This window comes from Ambystoma mexicanum, chromosome 1q, assembly GCF_040938575.1.
Source record: "Ambystoma mexicanum isolate Mex_15411 chromosome 1q, UKY_AmexF1_1, whole genome shotgun sequence".
NCBI lineage: Eukaryota > Metazoa > Chordata > Amphibia > Caudata > Ambystomatidae > Ambystoma > Ambystoma mexicanum.
The window spans coordinates 1,522,035,335-1,522,056,064 of record NC_090922.1 but is presented as its reverse complement, the minus strand read 5'-3'; the positions used below and the strand labels follow the sequence as shown (position 1 = coordinate 1,522,056,064).

General features: G+C 48.9%; 1 protein-coding gene across 8 annotated transcripts in view; it reads left to right on the top strand.

The window, feature by feature from the left end:
• SZT2 (SZT2 subunit of KICSTOR complex) overlaps positions 1–20,730 on the top strand; it is a 2,035,845-nt gene that overhangs the window by 1,824,222 nt on the left and 190,893 nt on the right. The gene's annotated exons all lie outside the window — the stretch shown is intronic.

Genomic DNA, 20,730 nt, shown 5'->3' with positions numbered 1-20,730 from the left:
CTTGGAAGAGACACCTGCTGCAACTCCTGAACCGTTGGTTTGCCCGGTGAAGCCCTGCTGCTGTGCTGAAGCTCCAAATTCGTTTTGACTAGAGAAGCTCTGTAAGGACGACTTCTCCCCTTGAGTTGGTGGTACCAATCAACTCCAAAGTCCCGGGAGTATAGCTCAGCGGCAACATGTTCGCCTTGGAAGCAAGATGACACAAAGCAACTCAGGTGCGATACCCGGGTCCGCACTTCGAAACCTCTGGGTATTTAAGCATGTTATAAATACGCAACTAAGACAAAAAAAACAATTACGCAACTAAAAAACAAATAATTCCTGTAACAGCGCCTCGATGCCCGCATACTGTGGGAGCACTTTAAAAATGTAAATAAATAAAAAATTAATAAATAAAGTAAGCCACCTGGACATCCTCTCTGAGCTGGTTGTATTTCCACTGCAGTTGCTGCTGGAACCTAAGAGCCAGGGAGAGGAACACCAGATCGTGTGCGTTGCTTTTAAGTTGGCCAAGAGGTCCAGGAAGATCTCTGGACTCCCAGGAAGCAGGACTGACCGAACCTGAGCCACCTCAACAGAGTGCTGGACCCCAGATGCAAGGAAAGCCCATCTCAACAGCCAAGAGTCTGTAGTGGTGCTATTTGCTGAGACACAAGGAACTGAAACCTCGAAGTGCCACTGAATAGAAGTTGGTCCTTTTCTGTCGCCGACTGTCCTGTTGCACTGCCGGATTCCTCCAGACATCCCCCCTCGTGTCCCCACGACTGAGGCCCCGGAACACAGGATCTGCAGAGCTGCACAGGAACAGAAGCCAGCTGAGGCCGTTCTTCTTCGAACCAAAGGTACTGTAAAGTCTAAGAAAACGTACCTCTTGTTGTGTAACCTCACTTGTTCTGTATATTGTTAGTGTATATTTTGGAGTGTATTTGTGTGTTACTAATATATTGCACCTTCTGAATAAGACTTACTCAAACTGACAGTTAAATTAATAATTGTTTAATCAAGAAACCTTGTGTGTAAGAGTTTATTTGAATACTTGTCACTGTGAATCTCTGTGTAACTCCCCTACAGCTCAGATTGACCCCTCTTGAGATAAGCCTGGCTGCTCAACACGCTACCATCCTGTGTAGTACAGACTTATACCAAAGGTTGGGTTCCTATTGCCAGGACGTCGGGGTTGTTGTAGTGCCACCAAAGGTTACTGCATACAATCTTGCCTAACAGCGCTCCCTCAGCTAGGTCATATAGGATATCCGCTATTGAATGTTTCTCCATTAGTTCGCTGTATGCTGGCCTCTCTCTTACTAGCACGGCATAGCATGTATTGACCTGTATCTATGCCAGTCTGCCTTGCCAACTCTAAGAAGGGTACGAAAACAGTGTCCTGGAACAAATCCCCTATGGTGACCAGCCCGCAGTTTTCCCGATATGTACGTATTCCCTAGCTCGCCTGTGGCGTAGATGACATTACTGAAATCGAGGGAGTCTGTCCCGATATTGGGTCTGTCAGCCCCATCACTGCCAGGGCTCTGTCCCACACGTTTACCCCCAGAGACACTAGGGGGGACTATTGGGTCCTCTGGGGTTTCCCCATCCAAAATATCTCCTTTAAATAATACCGCAGCTCGGTAGTTTGCAACATGTGTGTGTCATTAGTGGTGTCTTCAGTGAGCCAATCCACCACAAATTGCATTTGCCCCGCTACGTAATATAATTCGTAGTGTGGGACTCTGATACCCCCTTGCGCGTGCGGCCTGTATAGCGATGCCAACGCTATCCTGCTTCACCCATTCTGCCACAGGAAGCTTCTGCGGATACCCTCCAGTTTCTTAAAGAAGAACCTAGGAATGTAAAATGGGACGTTCACAAAAAAATGCAATACTCTAGGCAATGCCACCATCTTCAGCATGGCCCTCCTTGTCAGTTGACAGCGGCTATTTAGTCCAAAACTTCATGGAGTTCTTGATTCCCTCCAGTGCCTGTAACGTGTTCTGTATATACTCTTCCCCCGGTTTGTGATACACATTAACCCTCAAGTACTTAAATGTGCCCTCTTTCCACTACAGGTCCCGCACTGGCAGCAACCCTCGCTCTATCTTACACAGTCCTGCCATCGGAAATAATGCCAATTTATGCATGCTTATGGTGATCCTGGACAGTTTCTCAAAAAAGGCCATAGCCTCTAGCAGCAGCTCCAAATTATCCTCTGGATTCTGAATATATAATAAAGTATTGTCTGCATAGAGGGATATCAAGTGTCTTGCCCCATCTACTTCAATACCAGTTTTCCAGTATTCTGTCCTGAGATACTGCGCGATCGGCTCCATTGCTAGGACATAAAGCAGTGATGATGAGAGGCAGCCTTGCTTTGTGCATTTCCCAAGTTCCCACGCCCCCGAGACACATCTACCCATCTTAACCCTAGCCATGGGTCTGGCGTACACCAGTTGGACCCACTTGATGTATGCCAGCTAAATCCAAATCTGTGCAATGCTGCGTAAAGCCAATCCCAACTCACAGAATTAAACTCTTTTACTGCGTCCAATATGGCTATGCTGCACGAGTTGTCCCAGGATGCTGGCCTGTCTATCATATGGTGTAGTCTCCTCAGGTTCCAGGCCATACTTTGACCGGGGACATAGCCCGTCTGATCCAGCTGCATTAATGATAATAGATTCCCTCTGACTAAGTAGGAGTAGCTGCGCCTCATAAGAATCATTGAAGGTGCTAAGCAAATGGGGGGCCAATTCTTGAGCACATTCTTTATAGAATTCACCAGGTAGTTCATCTGACCCTGGGATCTTCCCTGTCGGCAAACCCCTAATCGTGATTTCGATATCTTCCAGAGTAATGGGCTCTTCTAGGTTCTCTTTGATCCAGGGTCAATCCGGGGAGCTTAATCTCGTTCAACACTTCCATTAGGTGGGTACCTGGGACTGAGGACCCCTCTTGGTATAGTTGCTGGTAAAATTCCCAGAACACCTCATTAACCCCATTTTAAGTATAGCGTAGATTCTCCTGTCCCACATCTATAGAGTGTATGGGGCCCCTCTTCCCTTCATTCTTATTTAGCCATGCTAGCAATCGGCCCGATTTATCCCTCTCTCTGTGTTGCTTCTCTCTGTACATGGCAAAACTGTGCTTGCCCCGTCCCTCCCAACATTCCATGCATTTCGACTTCAGTTCCCTAGTTTTCGCGTTGCGGTCCGGGTAATGCTCCTGGGACTGCTCCAATTCCCTCAGTTGTTCCTCCGCAGAAATTAATTCCTTGTTTATGGACGCTTGGACCCCTCTAGAACCCGCTGTAGCGGTCCCTCTAATCACCACCTTCAATGTTTCCCAGAAGGTACTAGCCCGTGGTACACTAGCCAGATTATGCACTACATAGTCTGTGATACAGTCTCTAATGCCATCGCAAAATGGGGGGTCACGCAGCGATTTGCTCCTAAGCCTCCATGTAAACGTAGGTATAGAGGCCATAGGGGGCGCATATTGCCATTGCAGTCTGAGTGGGGCGTGGTCTGACGATACACTGCCTTTCTTTCTCTGCAAAAAAATAAACTATTCTTGTGTGTACTGCGTGTGGCGCAGAAAAGTGTGAATAATGTCTGGATGGAGAATTCTCAAAGCGTCTTCTAAAGCAAAGGAATCTAGGAGCGTCTTTAGAGTTCTGGTGAGAGGAGCAGGTTTAGTATATTTGGTGTCTGACCGGTCTTGGGTTGCGTTTAACATGCAGTTGTAAACTCCTACCATATCATATTACTATCTCGGGTAGGGGTCTAGACGTGGATATAAGGTCTGGAAAAACTTGGCGCTATGATTACGGGCATACGTGTTGACTAGAAATGTCTCTACTTGTTCCAGGAGCCCTTGTACTTGCACCATCCTGCCCTCGTTATCCGTTTTAATGTGCTTAACTTTAAAGGGTACTGAGGGCGCTATCCTTATCGATACCCCGCGAGCGTAAGCAGAATACGTGGAACTAAATGTTTGCCCTTTCCATTTACTCATTAATAATGCCTGTTTTTCAGTCGTGTGGTGTGTTTCCTGCAGGGAGGTGATAGGTTATAGGTCATAGTACCGAATCAAAAGGATCGAATGACAAAAGGGTCGAGTCAATTTGACTGAAAAAAAGGATCGAAATTATTATTATTATTTTTTTTTTTTGGGTGCACAACGGATGGGCACAGGGTGTGGCGGGTGCCCCATGGGTACCGTCTCCTCTTCCCTATTGTATAGCTTGACTGCTTATAGACCCCACCCTATGCGAAAAAAACATTCACATGCATTTAGGATCCCTGCGCTGGGTACGTAACCCTTTATAAGAGGCCTCTGGACCAGGATGTATGTCCGTATACAATTCTGCCGGCACACTCCCCTGTGCTGATCTAGCAGTCCAAAGTACCTTCATCTTCTTTCGCATCAGGTTGGGTAGTGCTCTCTTTGCTTCTTCCTTGGTTGTCTTCCCCCTCCTTTTCGCCAGACCCTATCCTCCCTCTATCCATCCATGAATGTGCTTCTTCCGGGAGGTGAAAAAACCACTACTTATTTTAATATTTGACCTGTAAGCCACGCTGGGTATGTCAACATATAGTTCAGCCCAGCCACTCAGCCTTGCTTTGACTGCTACAAATTGTGCCCTGTTCTTCTGCACTTGAAACGTATAGTCCGTATAGACCGCCAGGTCTGCAGAGGCTCTCTTCAATTCTCCTCCTTGTCTGGTGTAAACCAATATTTTTTCCTGGTCCTTATAATTCATGACCTTAGCAATAATCGCTGTCGGGGGTGCTCCTGGAGGGGGGCCGGCTAGTTAGCGCTCTCTCAATTGTGAAGCCCTGTGTAAGGTTCCTGTGCCCAATCTCCTGAAGCAGCACATTTTCTATATACGCTGTCAGATCCGCAACTTCCTCCCCTTCAGGCAGGCCTACTATGCAAATGTTATTTCTTTAGCCCGTCCCTCTACCTCTTGCATTCTGTTCTCCAGTAGACTGACCTTTTGCTGCAGAACATGGACATCCGCATGTGTGTCTCGTAGCCCACCTGTGTTCTTCACATGTGTCTCCAGCGCTGTGGTGCGCTCTGCTAGGTTTTGCAAGTCTTGGCGCAACAGACCAACGTCCAAATGCACTTCTGTTATCTTTGTTCCCAGTGTAGCTTTCAAATCCGCTGGGGCCAGCATCACTTGATTGTGCAACTCTTTCCGGCCCCCTTCTTTCTCGTGTGCTGAGTCCATCTTTTCACCTGGGTCCTGCTGCTTGGGCTTAGTAAAGCTGTCCATAGTTGGCTGGTTCTCCTTGGTTTTAGTTGACTTGGTAGGCATTAATCTCACTTCCCCTCTCTCAATGAGCCACAACTGCTTTTCACCAGGGCGGTGGTTCCACAGGAGCTTCTAGATGTGTTCCGCGTGGAGCGCCTTGCCCAGCTGCCCATACAATATTATCAAGAGCTTTGGCACCTGCATTATCTTCAAAAAAGGAGGGTGCTCACACCAGTCCTCTGGTTCCTATGTCCTCCTCTGTGCTTCTCTGCTGATGGCAGCGAAAGGTATTATCACCTTCCTGGTACATCCGACTGCCTACTGTCTGAATGACCCATTTTAGCAGCCCATCGTCGGACAGTCTTCAGGTTGCTGCCCCGTCATTAGCCCAATGCACTTGGGGCTGTGTTTCAGTTTTCACCTCAAGGCCCAGGTTCAGCTGGTGCTTCACTCCCGTACAGTGCCTGCTTGCTTGGCCGCTGCAGGCTATATGTGGCAGGGATATTTCATGTTGCTTCACCGCCCGGCCCGGGTTGCTGTATATTGTTGCCCCCAGCAGTTTTTGTGCAGGTGCTTATCTGCACCTTGTGCCATAGCCATTAGCCCCGTAGAGCAGGGGCAGCCACATATTGGGCATATATACACCTCGCAGCTTGTACTTTCTCTGGATCATGGCGGACCAGGCCGGAGCAGTGCAGGGAGCCATCCTACCCCATTGGCTGCTAGCCATGCCTTCCCAAACCCGAATAAATCTTAACGCAGAAAAGCGAAGCCAAGAAAGGATGTTGGTGAAGAAACAGAGAAGGAAAGTTTAAGGGCATATGGTTGCGCAGCCTTTAATGGGTGGACGCTGCGGTCTGTCAACCTGAAAGTATTCTCCCACCTATTCCCCCGGGATCCTCAATTCAGGTGGCCAGGGAAGGGCTTTTGATCCTGTCCCTGTGGGGTGGACAAGCGAGGGAGGATCACTTGAGTGGAGGGTAACAAGGGAGGAGAACACCCAAGGCCGAGAATTGGTATTCCCCCTTTTCCCATTTCACCTTAAAACCCTCTCCCTCAGTTTATATAGGGTATTTCCAAACCCAGTCAATCTCGCCTACCCCATTTCCAACACCCACTGCAATGAGAATGATGCAGCTAAGATCAATGAGGATTAATAGTCAGGTAAGGTCAGGCACTTTATCCCAACTGTGCACACCGGACTCTACTTGACTCTTCCATACGCTATAAAAGGTGGAGTTCTGCCAGAAGTAACGAGCAAGCTGGGGATGCTGTCTGGACCAGAGAAGCAAAAGAGCAGAGAGCAGCTCTGGAGCTTGGAGGAGAGTGGATGCCGAGACTCTGCAGCGTGGCAAGGGAGTCATGCCTCCAAGGAGCCAGAGTGAGGCAGCCTGCATCCTGCTGGTGATGTTGGGACCTGTGCCAGTCCCAAGGGCGTCTGAGGGGCAGGTGGTCAGACCATGACCTCAACCCCGCATATCAAGAGGGAGAACGCCTGTCAACGCACTGCTGCCCAGTGAGTTTCGTGAAAGTCACAGAGAGAAAGTCAGGAGAGTGTGTTTGATTGGAGCAGAGCGGGAGATAGACACAGTTTGCAGAGCAGCACAGAACGAAAAAAGAGCGACTGCATTAGAAGTACAGAAAGTGAAAGAAATAGCAGAAATAGGGAAAACAGCAGCAAAAGGCGCTACCAGCGCTAAACGAAAGTAGAGCAGAGTAAAGGCATCTGAAGTGTTCAAGAGGCATGAGAAACAACCTGACGGGTGCAAGTGTGCACAGCGAAGAAAGGAAAGTGTGCGAGAGGCACGATATAAAGCCAGGAAACCATAGGGTGCTGCAAGTGTGCCCAGTGAAGAAAAGGGCGCAAGCGTAAATAGTGAAATAAAAGAAACAAAGGAAAGCAAGAATGGGTGCAGGAAGCAAATGAAAGTTAAAGGTTGGAAAGAAAGAAGCGGGTGGGTGCAAGTGTGCACGCTGTAAAAAGGAACACATGCCAGAGGCGCCATACTGAGAAATTAAAGCAAAGCTGTGTGCACGATAAAGCAAAGGAAACAAAGGAGAGCAAGAAGGCATGCAGAAAGCACCTGAAGGTGAAAGGTTAAAAAAGGAAGAGCAAGGGATTGAGTAGTTGAAGGTCCGAGTGGTCGTGTGTGGGAGGAGCAAAGAGCCCAGCATTCTCGAAAGTCTATGATACTACCCCATGTAAGAACTGTACAGTGAAAGGTACATCCTAACTAGGAGATCTTTGTTTAAAGACATAAGGGGCCTAAGCTTGGGGAAGGGAACCCCGAGAGGCCTAAAAAGAATTGTGTAAGGAACAAAATGTACATCCTGACCAGAAGAACTTTGTGTGTTAAAAGACGTAAGGGGCCTAGGCTTTGTGAAGGGAACCTGACCAGAACTGTGTATTCTCCAGCATGGGGTCTGACATAAAGTCACATGCTCATGAATATTCCCGTTGTCAGGCTGGGAAACCTTGGTAAAAGAAAAAACAGTTTCACTTGCGCTTTAAAAATGTGTTTGTCCTCTAAACCAATCACTGTCCTCTTGGTCATACTGCCCCCATCCAATGACAGTCCTCTGCCGAAGCTCCACCCCCGGAGACCATCTTCAGATTTGTACTGCACGCTTCAGTGTTGGGAGTTCTCTTAGTGCTCTATGAGCTTTTTTCCTTATATTTTGAGTTAAAAAAAATAATTAGAATGTTTTGACCGATTTTTGGATGTCTCGTTCGACCGGAGGTTGTTAGGGAGAATTCTCTGTTTAGGCTGAATTTCCTAACCTAGTGAGTCCCCCAGCAGCTTTGCTGGATTTTTGGGGTTTATTTCTTTCTCCTGCCAAGAGTGACACTCTTTTACCCTCACTCTTGGACATGACTTGAGAGTGTTTCTGTGACTTGCAATGTGCTTATGGGCTATGGGCTATGAGGTATTTTTTCCCCATAGACTATCATTGTTTTTTGAATGTGTGTTACACAGCACCCTCAGTGCAGTGACACAGGGGTGTCATAGTGACCCCCAAACATAGACTCCACACCCTGGGACTGACTACTGTCTCCCTGGGTCTGTAAAGTCACCATTGACTTTACTAGTCTTAATTTAGGAACTTAACCAGTACAAACCATCATACTGTGGAAGTACTGGTAGGGGCAATTAGATTGCCCCTGGGTCTGTTGTCGAGGGGGTACTGTCCCGTCCCCCCTCACGAGTTTCTGGCTGGTGGCAGTGGATACCACGGAAATATTCCACCGGAATATTTCCCAATGGGATTTCCCATTGATTTTAATGCACCACTTTTTGGTGCAATGTTAAAGATACCGCCGGTTTATTTATTTAAAATAAATTCACCGGTTGGGATTTTTTGCCAGAACTCACCGCCAAAATGGCGTCTAGGTTCACTTCAGTAACCCTGAACCCGAGTCGAGCCTTTGTTCCACTTTTGGCGGGCTTCTGCACAGAAGCCCTCCAAAGTGGTGCCATTCTGTCTGGGTACCACAGGGGGTGAGGGAGGGGGTTTAGGCACCCTGGACTGAGTTGCCGTGCCAACTCATGTCGCACTCTGGTGTGATTGGCCCAAGTGGTGAGCCGCCCCGCTCACCACTTAGCATGTTTGAGTGACAGCTAGGCTGTATGAATGGGGGTTTGCTGCATAAAAGCAGGGTCTTTGGGACTGGTTCTTCAGAAGTTGCCACAGGACCTAAGAAGCCGAAGAGGGAGAAGCCGAGCCGACCTGCCAAGACGACACCACCGGTGGAGCCCTGCGGAACCGTCTCACCACTTTTCCCAACGACAGAGGAGATCTCCAGCCGGGAGAGTCTTCTTCCCTTGACTGGTGGGGACAACCAGTTTCTGCCTTCTTTTCGCCTCCCTGAAGCATCTCGTGGCCGCCTTGCCTGTGCCAAGCACCCCGGCAACCGGGATACCACTTTTTACCTCAACCGCGAAGGAGGGGTAACATCCTTTTAACCGGAAAACTCCACGGCTGGTTTCTTCCCTGGTAGTGCAACGACCTTCAGCTTTCCTCCACGTCGAGATCTTCTCTTCCTCTGGACGCCGCAACTTGCACCCACTACCAGGAACAACTGCCACCGCTGGAGGATCCTTTCCATTTTAAAGGCACCGTGTTCCGCCCGGCTTCCCTTGCCACCGATTGTACGGGGTAGATTTAGCCCTCGGCTCTCGAACCTGGGTAAGCCTGGGACACCCTAACTAAATTTTTCTAAACTTAGTAAAACCTTTCCTACTCACCTGTAAAGACTTGTGACATTGTGTGATCTTGGACATCTTTTCGCCCGGCTTTCCCTAGAGTGGGCCTGGCAACCGAACTTCCTTGCTCCGCAATAGACTGCCTTTCTAAACTTACTGTGAATCTCTGAAAAGTGTTTTACCTTGCTGTTTTCATTACTCTGCCTTTTCCCTCCCTTTTTAACTAACTTGTTGGAGTGCCATCTAACGTTAAGCGCTCACCTCTGTTTGGAAATAAGTGGTGTTAACTTAGACTTGTCCAACAAATAACTAGGGATGTACATATAAGTAATAGTGACTGTGTTTTGACTACTTACCTTTTCTGTGCTAGTGTAATTTATGAGTGTCTTTTAAATAAATAATTATATACTTTTACACCTAGCTCTGGTCAGTGTTTGCTTGTACTACTGTGTCTCTGTACCTATTATGTATGCTCTATATACTGCCTAACTCTTCTTGAGGGAAGTCTGACTGCTCAGCCACAGCTACCAGGTAAATCTGGGTGGTGCAGACTGCTACCAAGTGGGTTTACTGCCAAACACCTGTAGTCTTAAATCTTTTGCAGTGGTCCCAGAGGGAACTGCACAGGTTTCTGCCTAACAGAGGTCGACTACCGACTGCGGGGATCCACTGTTGGTGAAGATCAAACTAAATCGAGGATCTTTCATTGGAAGGCCCATGTTTGGGCCTACTTTGCACCTTTTTCACCATGACCGAGGAGAAGAGATGCCTCTTCAAACTCTGCGCGAAATGTGGACTAAGGAATGTTTTCGTGGAGGATCAACACCACAATTGTCTTAACTGCCTGCATCTGGACCATGATGAGGAGGGATGCGAGTTCTGCTGTGGTTTTTTCGAAAAAGACCAAGAAGGACCGCTAGAGCAGACTGGCGGCATGCTTAAAATCAGGTAAGGCCTCTGTCTCGACCTCTGGGCATGGTCATGCTTTACGATCCAACTCCCTCAATAAGAAGTCAAGGTCCTTTGAGGACACCCCACCCATGGGAGTCCAAAAGAAGGCAAGTTTGCACACCACAGATCCCCCTGGGTTTTCCGCTGCTGTAGGTCACGGCTTCGGAAGGACAAGGTTGCCATCACGACCACATCCATGGTGAGCCTGCCGGCGAGTGTCGGACACTCTAAGAGAAAGTCCTTGACCCCTTCGAAACTCTGCTTGCCATCGGCGGACAAGGCGACAAAGGAGAACTCCAAGGTGGGCTCTTCTCTGCCTCCATCAACATCTCTACCAGCCAAGATAACACCCTTATCAACTGCGTCAATGGCCACTTCGTCGACGGCTGCTGTTGACACCCCATCAGCGACCCCCCCCTCGACGACCTTGTCGATGACCACTACTGCTTGAAAAGGAGGGCAGACCGCAAAGGTGATGCCCACAGTCACAGCGACACTACTCTGTGGGTGTCGTTACCGGCACGGCGTGAGGTAACTGCCACGGCTTCAGCGAAGGCACCCGGAAAGGGGACATCAGCCTCCTCCCCTCAGAAGTCTCAGGAGAGGGGAAGGGAGTAGGGTTCCAAAGACCCCCAGGAAGGGAACAGAACGAGGAGATGAACTGAGTGTGCCGGGCATGTTTATAGTAGCTCAGAGGAGGGTGACGACCTGCCAGAGGGCTACTATTAAGACCACGAAGGGGGCCGGGTACACTTGTTGAAAGATGAGTCGCCACAGAGTGACCCCTATCGCCTGCCTCTCCAGAAGAGGCGTAACAGCCCGGAGCCGCCTCCTCTCACTCCTACTAAACCTCAACCCAGGGACGTTGCATTGGACATTCTGACTACATTGCTCACGCTGGTATCAGAAATTCAACAAAGACTACCACCTACACCAGGCCCTGCTCCATCTGGAAGTCCTCCAAGACCTCTTTCTGGAAGTCCTTCTAGGTGCAGACACAAATCAAAGGGCCCTGCTGGTCCAAGGCGCCAACTGACACCACCACCGCCTCCTCCACCTTGGGAATTGACACCCAACAGGGGATCCTGCCACGGGCACGTAGACGGCGACGGACACCAACACGGCCAATTACTTTGTGTCAGCAGACAGAGAGCCAGCAGGCCCTGATTACCCGCACAGGGCCTCTCCACTGGATGAGGATGGCTCCTTCCATTCAATGATGTCCAGGGCCTCTAACCTTTTTAAACTGGTGCCTGAGGAGACGAAAAAGGAATGGTTCCTATGCCAACATTTCAAGTCCAGGCACAGGACCATCATGCCTGTTCCTTTGGATGATATATGGGATGAAGGCCGAGCACTGTTGAAGAATCCGAGCACCACGTCACCCAAGCGGAACAGGCTCTAGAAGAAAAAGAAAGTCCCGTATTGGGCCCCCAGGTGCCTGCGGCCCCAGCCTTCACCTGACTCTGTGGCCTCAACCGCAGCTAGGAAAGGCTCTGCAAATCATTCATCCTCGTCCATGGTACCCTTGTGTAAGACCAAAAACTAGTAACTGCAAATAAAATAAGACCATCAGACACGGAGTAGAATACAAACAGGTTTATTCGCTTAAGCGGATCCAGATTCAACCACAACCATAGTCGTAGTGAAGTGACCAATTTACAGAAAGGAAACCTTGACTTGTCTTTTATACATATTGGCTTGCTGATGATGTCATTTGCCAGACAGTTTATGGCTTCCTGCTACGTATAGATTTTCTGAGAAAGCATACATTTGTCAGCGGTTCCATGCTTACACACTCTAAGCTTACAAGATCCCGGGCTGTTCCCAAAGCGAGGAGACATTCCCACTCCTCTTATCTTTGTTTGCACGACCGAAGGTTACTCTGCATCTGCAGTTTATTTAGGATAACCCTTTCCTGGTATGTACAGAACATCTCCTGTGCCATCAGTCATTAGCACATACATTTTAGACACACGCAATAAACATCTACAGACGGCAAGGCATCCATTGCATCTTATCTTATTTGGTCCCAGCTGTTCAAGGCCCAAGGCTGAAGAAACACTGAGCTAACCATTCTTTGCAACAACATGTTTTTTCTGAAAGCTCAGCATTTTTATGCTGCAAATACCTTTTTCTTCATGCTCTAAATAGGAGATCACAGATTGGAGTCCCTTTCTGGACAAAATGAGGGAACTGAGGCTAACTTGAATAGATACAATTTCACACCCGGACCAGGAAGGGGAAGAAGCTAGATGCAATAGGGAAGAGGATTATCTATACGGCTGCCAGCACCATTAAGGCCGCTAATGCACTGGCCATTTTGTTTTGCTATGACCGGGATCACTGGTATAAACTGGCCCCTATTCTTGACTTCCTACCTGATAACAAGAAGGCAGAAGCTTTTGAGCTTTTTCAGGAGGGGGAGAGGTGGCCTTGGACCACGTCATCACAGTGGCGGTGGACATTGCGGACACTGGATTCTGTGTCATGATCACTGCTTCCAAGGAGCCAGGACCAGCCCAACGTCCTTGGAAGCAGGCCCCTAACCCTAATCCTAGGCACCAGCCGGTCCCCACGGGGACCTTTTGGACCATGTCCTGGCGCCGGTGGCACCAGGCTCATCAGAATCATCGGTCCCGGCACTGGAAGTGCCGGGCTCATATGTGTGCAGATGCTTGGGTGGACTTACCTGCAGCAGACCATGCTGCTTACTTACCAGCCTCTTAGAAGTCCTCTGTGAACAGGGACTACTTTCTTACCTGGGTGGGGCAAGCTCCACTCCCTGGATTCAGCACTGGAAAGCTTCTGGAACTGGAACTCTTTTCTTACCTAGGCGGGGCCGTGGAGGAAGAAGCCTCATCACTCCAAGGTTATTTAAACCACACCCGATAGACGAAACGTGCTTCGCGTTATTCTGCATCTGCAGCAGAACGCTCACCGAGTCTGTTCCAGCCTTTCTTCTTACGATCCCGAATCTGCAAGAGTCATACTCACCATTCCTGCATCCTGAATCTGCAAGAAGCATACTCACCATTCCTGCATCCAGTCGACAGCAGCACCTGCAGAGACAAACAGCAGGTTAGCAAGGCAGCCTTATCTCGCAGTGCTACTCACCTGATCCATCGGCTGCGGTCATTTTCGGCACGCTGCACCTCCGCCTGCGAAGACAAAAGCATTGTCACTACTTACCGGCACTCCGTGAATTCTGGATTTCTTCACACTGCATCGCCGCCTGCGGAGATAAAAGCATTGTATCTACTTACGGACATTCCGCGGACTCCGGCGCTGCAAACCAACTTCTGAAAAACAAAAGAAGAGACATTAGACAGGTATTTACTTCCGCCCATCGCGCTCTTCGCAATAGAACGCCTGCTCTTCAGCACGAACTACGCTGGAAGGAAAAGACAGTTAGAGCGCTTGCATTACTCACGCGTTTCCAGGCGCTTCACTCCATCTTCCTCAAGAGTCCTGCAAGACAAAAGGGAGAAAAACATTATGCGAAGTCCTGTTCAATGTTAACGTGCTTTGCACCTAAAGACTATAAAGACTAAAAAGGTGTCTGGAAACTCACCGCTCGTGCAGTTAACGACGGTAACAGTCTTCTGAGTCCAAGAGGCCTATGTTTCACCAGTGAAGGAACTGGCAACAGCGCCCTGCACCAGACGCAGATGGAGAGCCCAGCATTCACCTATCTAAGGTGTGCACGTTGACCTGGGGGCTCTACGGAGAGGGAGAGAGAGGAAGAGGGACATTGAACAACCCAGACCATTAACCCCCATATTCTTTCACCTGCAGAAATCTCACCCTACGAGTTCGACACACAGTGCGAAGAGGTTCGACCCCAGAAGCCCATCGGGTTCTGCACATCACCTTTCGAGTCACAGACACGTTCCTGCCAAGATCAGCGCCTCCGTGGGAATCAGGTGAGCGTTACATTCTGTCAGATGGGAAACAGAGTGTCTCTCTGTCGGCATGGGTGCCTGTAAGCCACCAAATTCAGGCTGGACATTGTCTGAGGCGTTGGACATGCCATTTGACAGAGAAAGCTGTTTGACAAGCCAGTCGATGAGTCTCTTCAACTCATCAAGATGGACACAGAGACGGCACGTTCGCTGCGAACCCTGCAGCAATGTTGGTCATTGTGCTTTCGCTCCTCAAGGGGAAAACCTGCCAGTCCTGCAAGAACTACACTACCCCTTATTGGTAGCCTTCCCACTCCATGAAGCAGGAGGCGTACAGAGGCCACTCAGAGGCATCCAGCAGTGGAGGTCGGTGCAGCCCTCAGGGCTTGGTCCCGGCACGTAAACGGGCCTGAACCAGCCGTGGACTTGGTCCCCCACTCGTGCACCCTGGTGGAAGGCCGGCTGGCGAGGTTCGTTGGCACTTGGAAGACCATCACCACCGACAGATGGGTGCTAGACTCCCTCTGACAGGGGCAGACCTTGGAGTTCCAACGCAGGTGTCCTTGTGTTCCCCCTGTAACTCGACAAGAACAGCATGTGGCACAGCTGCTATAGGAGGTCTAGGCCATGTTAAAAAAGGGGGTGATAAAACCTGTTGCCCGGTGGCTCCGGGGTGTACTCCAGATACTTTTTGGTCGGAAAGAAGACAGGAGAGTGGAAGCCGATCCAGGACCTGCAACACCTCAACAAGTCCCAGCAGTTCAGGATGGTCATGTTGCATCATGTGCTCGCCCAACTGGAGGAAGGTGACTTATTGGCATCTCTGTATCTGGAGGCTGCCTACTTCCACATCCCCATCCATCGGATGCACCACAAGTTCCTGTGTTACGTGGTACAGGGGCAGCACTCTCAGTTCAAGGCACTTCCCTCCGACCTAAAATCAGCCCACGAGGGTCTTCACGAAGTGCTTGGCTCTGGTGGCGGCACATCTGCGTCTCATGTCTACCCTTACCTGGACGATTTGATCCTACTCCCATGCTCTGGCAAGCCAGCACACGCCAGGGACCATGCTTCTGCTGACGGTGATGGAATTCTCCATGAATTATCCAAAGTCCTGTTTGCAGCCATCGCAGAATGCTCCGTTTCTGGGGGCAAGACTCAACACAGTGGCTTGCCTGGCGGCTCCCTCGGAAGAGAGGGTGGTAGCCATCCTAGGGAAGGTGCAGCGACTGCCTTCGGCATGGACAAAATCCCCCTCAACGAGGAGTTCCGACAAGCAATACAGTGGTGGGATGTACGCTCTCATCTCACACAATGGGCCCCATTCCAAGTCCCTCCTTAGCAGGAGACTGTCACCATGGATGCTTCTCTGCAAGGCTAGGGAGCTCACACCGGGCAGTTGCACACCAGAGGACACTGGTTGCCAGAAGAAAAGACCTTTCACATCAACGTCCTGGAGCTTCAGGCCATCTTCTGGGCCTTCAAGTCTTTCCTGCCGTCGATGAGGGGCAAGGTGGTGAGGATCTTCTCAGACTACACCACCACCATATTCTACATCTGGAAGCAGGGCAAGACATGCTCTCGGGCTCCCTTCGGGGAGGTCCAGGATCTGTGGCATTGGGCCATTCGGGAGAACATGTTTCTCGTCCCCCTTTCACCTGGCGGCCACCAAGAGCACCATCGCAGACTCGCTCAGAAGGGAGCTACGTTGCTAAAGTTCTTGCCACGAGTGGAAGCTTCATCAGGACCAGGTGGATCTTCTATTCCACGAATGGGGTCAACTCCAGATTGACCTTCTCGCGACAGAGCCAGAAGGTTTCCACAGCCAAGAAGCATGAGGGATGCATTCTCGTTCCCATGGGACGGACCCTTCCTATACGCTTTCCCGCGTTCTCAGTCCTGCTACGAGTGATCAACACGCTCGGTGGTACTGCAGGATGATACTCGTCGCTCTGGCGTGGCGCGACAAATCTGGTATCCAGACCTGCTGCCTCTGTTAGCGGTTCTGTCCAGAGAGCAAGGAGCGATTCTGCACTAAGGCCCAGCATCGCTGAACCTCAGGGCCTGGCTCCTGCAGCCCTAGAGTTTGGACATTGTTTTACCGGTGGAGTGTAAGTAAATCCAGGCCAGGGCCTCTTCAACGCTGACATGTTAGGGCCTTAAGTGGAAGCGTTTCTCCCTGTGGTGCCGGGCTCAAAAGATTACCCCTCTGCGTGTCACTTCCTGCAGCTCTTGCCATACCTGCTTTCCTTGGGCAAGGCTGGACTGGCTCATGCCTATATCAAGGTTCACCTGGCCGCCATATCCCGTTACACCAGCGCGTTGGGTAGGCCTTCTCTGTGGTCTCACAGAATTGTCAAGGAGTTCCTCAACAGACTCTTCAGGACTTTTCCAACGGTGAAGGCTCATGCCCCGGCTTCAGAGCTCAACGTGGTTTTGACTAAGCTCTTGCGGGCACTCTTTGAGCTGATCCGGCAGGCACCGCTCAAGTTTCTATCATGGAAGATGACTTTCTTCATGGCGATCACCTCGACCAGGTGGATCAGGGAAATCCAGGTTCTGATGTGCAAGCAGCCGTACTTGTCCTTCCACGCTTCAAGGGTGGTTCTGTGTACACCACACCTTTATGCCGAAATTGCCATCAGAGTTCCACCTCAACAACCCTTTGGTGTTGCCTGTCTTCTTTCTGAATCCATAGTCTTCAGCGGAGAGGGCATTGCATTCGCTGTTCGTTGCTCATGAAATTTTACGTGTCACGCCCAAAGAGCTTTCAGGAGACTTCTCAGCTGTTTGTTTATTTTGGACCTGTTAATCACATAAAGGACTTATCGAATGCTTCCATCTCCAGGTGCCTCTCCGGCTGCATCATGCACTGTCATCGACTGGCTAGCAGGCAGCTGCCGGGCCGACCGAGATCCCCCTCTACCAGAACCATTGCAGCGTTTCTCTCTGGTGTGCCCCTGCTCGACATCTGTAGGGCTGCTACGTGGGGGGCCACGCACACCTTCCCAAGGTTCTACTGTTTCGACAGGGATTACAGAGAGGAGTCCCGAGTCGGCCTGGCGGTGCTCCGCAACCTGTTAATTATAGGTGAGTCTGTACCCCGAGGTGAGTGTGTATTGTTTCTGTTGAGACTTGCCACCTCCCATGGTTGTGTATATGTACTGCTGTGTAATCGGTATTGATTCACATGCGAACCCTCCCTCATTCCCCTCTGTGGCTCGTCTTGGTTCATACTGCCGCCTTAGATACTTACCACATCTGAAGATGGCCACCAGCGGTGTAGCTTACGGAGAGGACTGTCATTGGATGGGGGCACTATTTGGTTTAGAGGAGAAATACAGTTTTAAAGTGAAAGTGAAACAGTTTTTTTCTTTTATCGAGGATTCCCAGCCTGATGACGGAATATTCATGAGCATGTGAATCCATGCCAAGCCCATGCTGGAGAACAATAGTTACAGGTTAGTAACTTAAACCTTTTTTTTGTTTGAAACTCGAAGAGTCTGAGCTTATGGAATGGAACCCCAAGAGACCCAAAGATATTGTTAACTTTGTTGATTTGTTGCAAGTGGCTTGCGTGGAAGGTTCCAGGGCTCCCCTTTTCAATCTTGCATGGAAGAACTTCATCCATTGGTAAGACCATCTGTAGCTGCAGTTTACATTTCATTTTCTTTGAACCACTATTTTTTTCTTTTTTAAAGATTTCCTGACACATTTTTGTAAGGAGTTGAGAGCAAGCATATGTTTAGACACAGACAGATTATTGTTTTGGACTTTCAGACATCAACAGCCTTTAGAAACATCAGTTAAGGGAGCCATCCGTTTAGAGTTGGGGCCAGTTAGGCATTCTACCAACCCAGGAACCTTAGTAATTGTTTTGATACTAACATCTTTGAGTCTGTCTCTCTCTCGATACCATGCCTGTCTCCAGCCAAACTCCTTTTTTCCTTTTATTTTTTAAGAGTATTTTTTGGAGCTATATAAATCCCTACAAAATGTTTTGTTAGATGTGAGGGCAAGCATAGGTTTTGACACAGACAGACTTTTGTTTTGGACTAATGACCTAGACTTTCCTAAATTACTTCAGTTGAGGGAAATCCCGAACCAGATATAGGGCAAGCTATGCTTTACACCATTCGGAGTTTAATAAAGAGTTTGTTTACACTTAAACATTGTTGTCTGTGGCATCTCTTGATATCATACCAGTCTCAGTGTGTAACAAAGGAGACTCTGATTATTACAGAACTTGGAAGCTGTTGAAATTCAGCATATAGGACTATGCAAATCTCCAAATGATAATTCCAAGATAATCCAAGGCTTTGTTGCTTGACTTTGCCGTGGGATTTAAAGCGGGAAGACATCATCTGTGTCTTGTCAACATTGAAGGAGGTGGCACTATTACTCTTCATTCTGCTTTGTGTCACAAGAAGAGAACATGCAAAGCACCATCTTCCTGGCACCTGCAGCAGGAGCATCTCTATCTGGAACATGGTGATTTCACACAGCTTTCTCTCAAAGGAACAGGGCAATGGCAGCTGCATCCAGAACATGGAAGCTGGTGTGATGGATGCGGATGTGGACTTGTCAGCACATGGAAGTTCTTTTTCTGTGGATTCCTAGATATTGTTATAGAATCACTCATACAGGTGAAGCCTTTGTTGATCTTTTCCATGGCTTACTGACAATACTCATTGATTTGATTAATGCTGGCGTTCTAACTGCAATCGTCCCTCCAGTTCTTAAATGAGGATGACACATTTGCCCCAATCGGAACTACCCGAAGCACTTGTGTCCAAGCAAATCATTTCGGATATTTAACAGGAGAATGGCACTTTGATAGCAAATTCAAGGGAATGAACAGTCTGTGAAAGTGTTCCTTTAGGTTCACTATCTAGTGTTTCCTCTCACATTGATCCACTGTGGTACTTTTTCTGATTGGCAGAATCTTCTGCACTCTTCCCTTCTCATCAATTAGACATTTTCCCTCTCCTAGCAACTCCTCAACGGTGTCCTAAAGTGCCACCTAAAGTAAACATTGCATGTGGGTTCATGGCCTTCCATAGGGCCCCTCTCCTACTGTCATCTTTACTTCCGCTACACCTTCATCCCAAAGGTTTTAGAACGGATTGTTAACACCCATGTAGAGGTATGGATCTCCTGTTGGAGGCCGCACTGGATAGTTGTAAGGGATGCTTTCATGGTTCCAGCCCTTTTATGGTTCTTATCAGTAATACATATCGGGGTGTGTTGCATCCTCCCTGCACTGTTGCCCAAGCTTTTTCAATCAATAAGGTGGTTGAACACTTTCGAGCTTATGAAAACTTTTTTTGTACACTTCCTGTGTGTGAGATGCGTCGGTTTTCATGAGTTGTTTGCTTTGTCGTTTTTTTGCCATCCCTACTGCCTCTTGTTCCATTTTTTCTTGTTTATAGGGATCCAGATGACTTGATACTTGGTGCCACTTTCCCCAATGATGCACAACCTTGCAGATGAGGCTCTGACTTGAACGCACGTTGCGGTCTCTCTCCGGCTTGCTGAGTACTGTATCATGGATTACATTTTTGTTGCTCATTGAGCTGTCCCGATTCCGGGTTTGATTTGAGTACCTAACTTTCCAGGGAAGTCGGATGACAGGTGACACTGGGCTCTTTATCCTGACAAACTGCATATATTGTAAAGTATACAGCATCACCAAGTATTCATAGCCATAAGTGTGGGTTTGTGGGAACACGGTCTGGGTGAAGGGCACTGCAGCTCGCCCTGCTTCTGATTCCCAGCACTTTGTGTTCTGCACTCACAAGACACACACCACCTCCTCACTGGTACCTTCTGTATATGCCTTCAGGGCAGTACTTTTAGGATAACCATCTCACAGTAAAGGAAGTGTCAGCGATCCAGGACCAGTGCTGTATATAGTACCAGCATCCATTTGGTTTAGCAGTGTTTGTACGGATAAAGCTTAGCCACATTATTTTGTAAGTGACCGTGAAAATGTGTTGGATCTATGTGATCAATGATCGCCCATAAAGTCGACTTTCATTTTGCCGACTCCCATTATGGCACGACTCAGTGATCAAATAGACCACTGTGGCCGGCAACGCCACACCCCCCTCCCCCGTTCCAATTTATCTCCAACCGTATCCCTGCAGCGTCAGTTCACACCCACTAACGTGGGTCAAAACTGGTGCCACAGAAGCCGTTACTTTTTTTTACTTTCTTTTTTTTAATTATCCCCCACTTTCATCTTATGGAAGCAGCAGACACCCCTGTAACCCCTGACCCCATTACACTGACTAAGGGACTAGTCGCAGTAATGGGGGTCAGGATTTTAGAACTGAGCAAAGGCGCAGTTCTAGTACTGGGCGACTTTTCTTTGTTGCCGTAGTTGTACTATCCCCATTTTTCAGGGGAA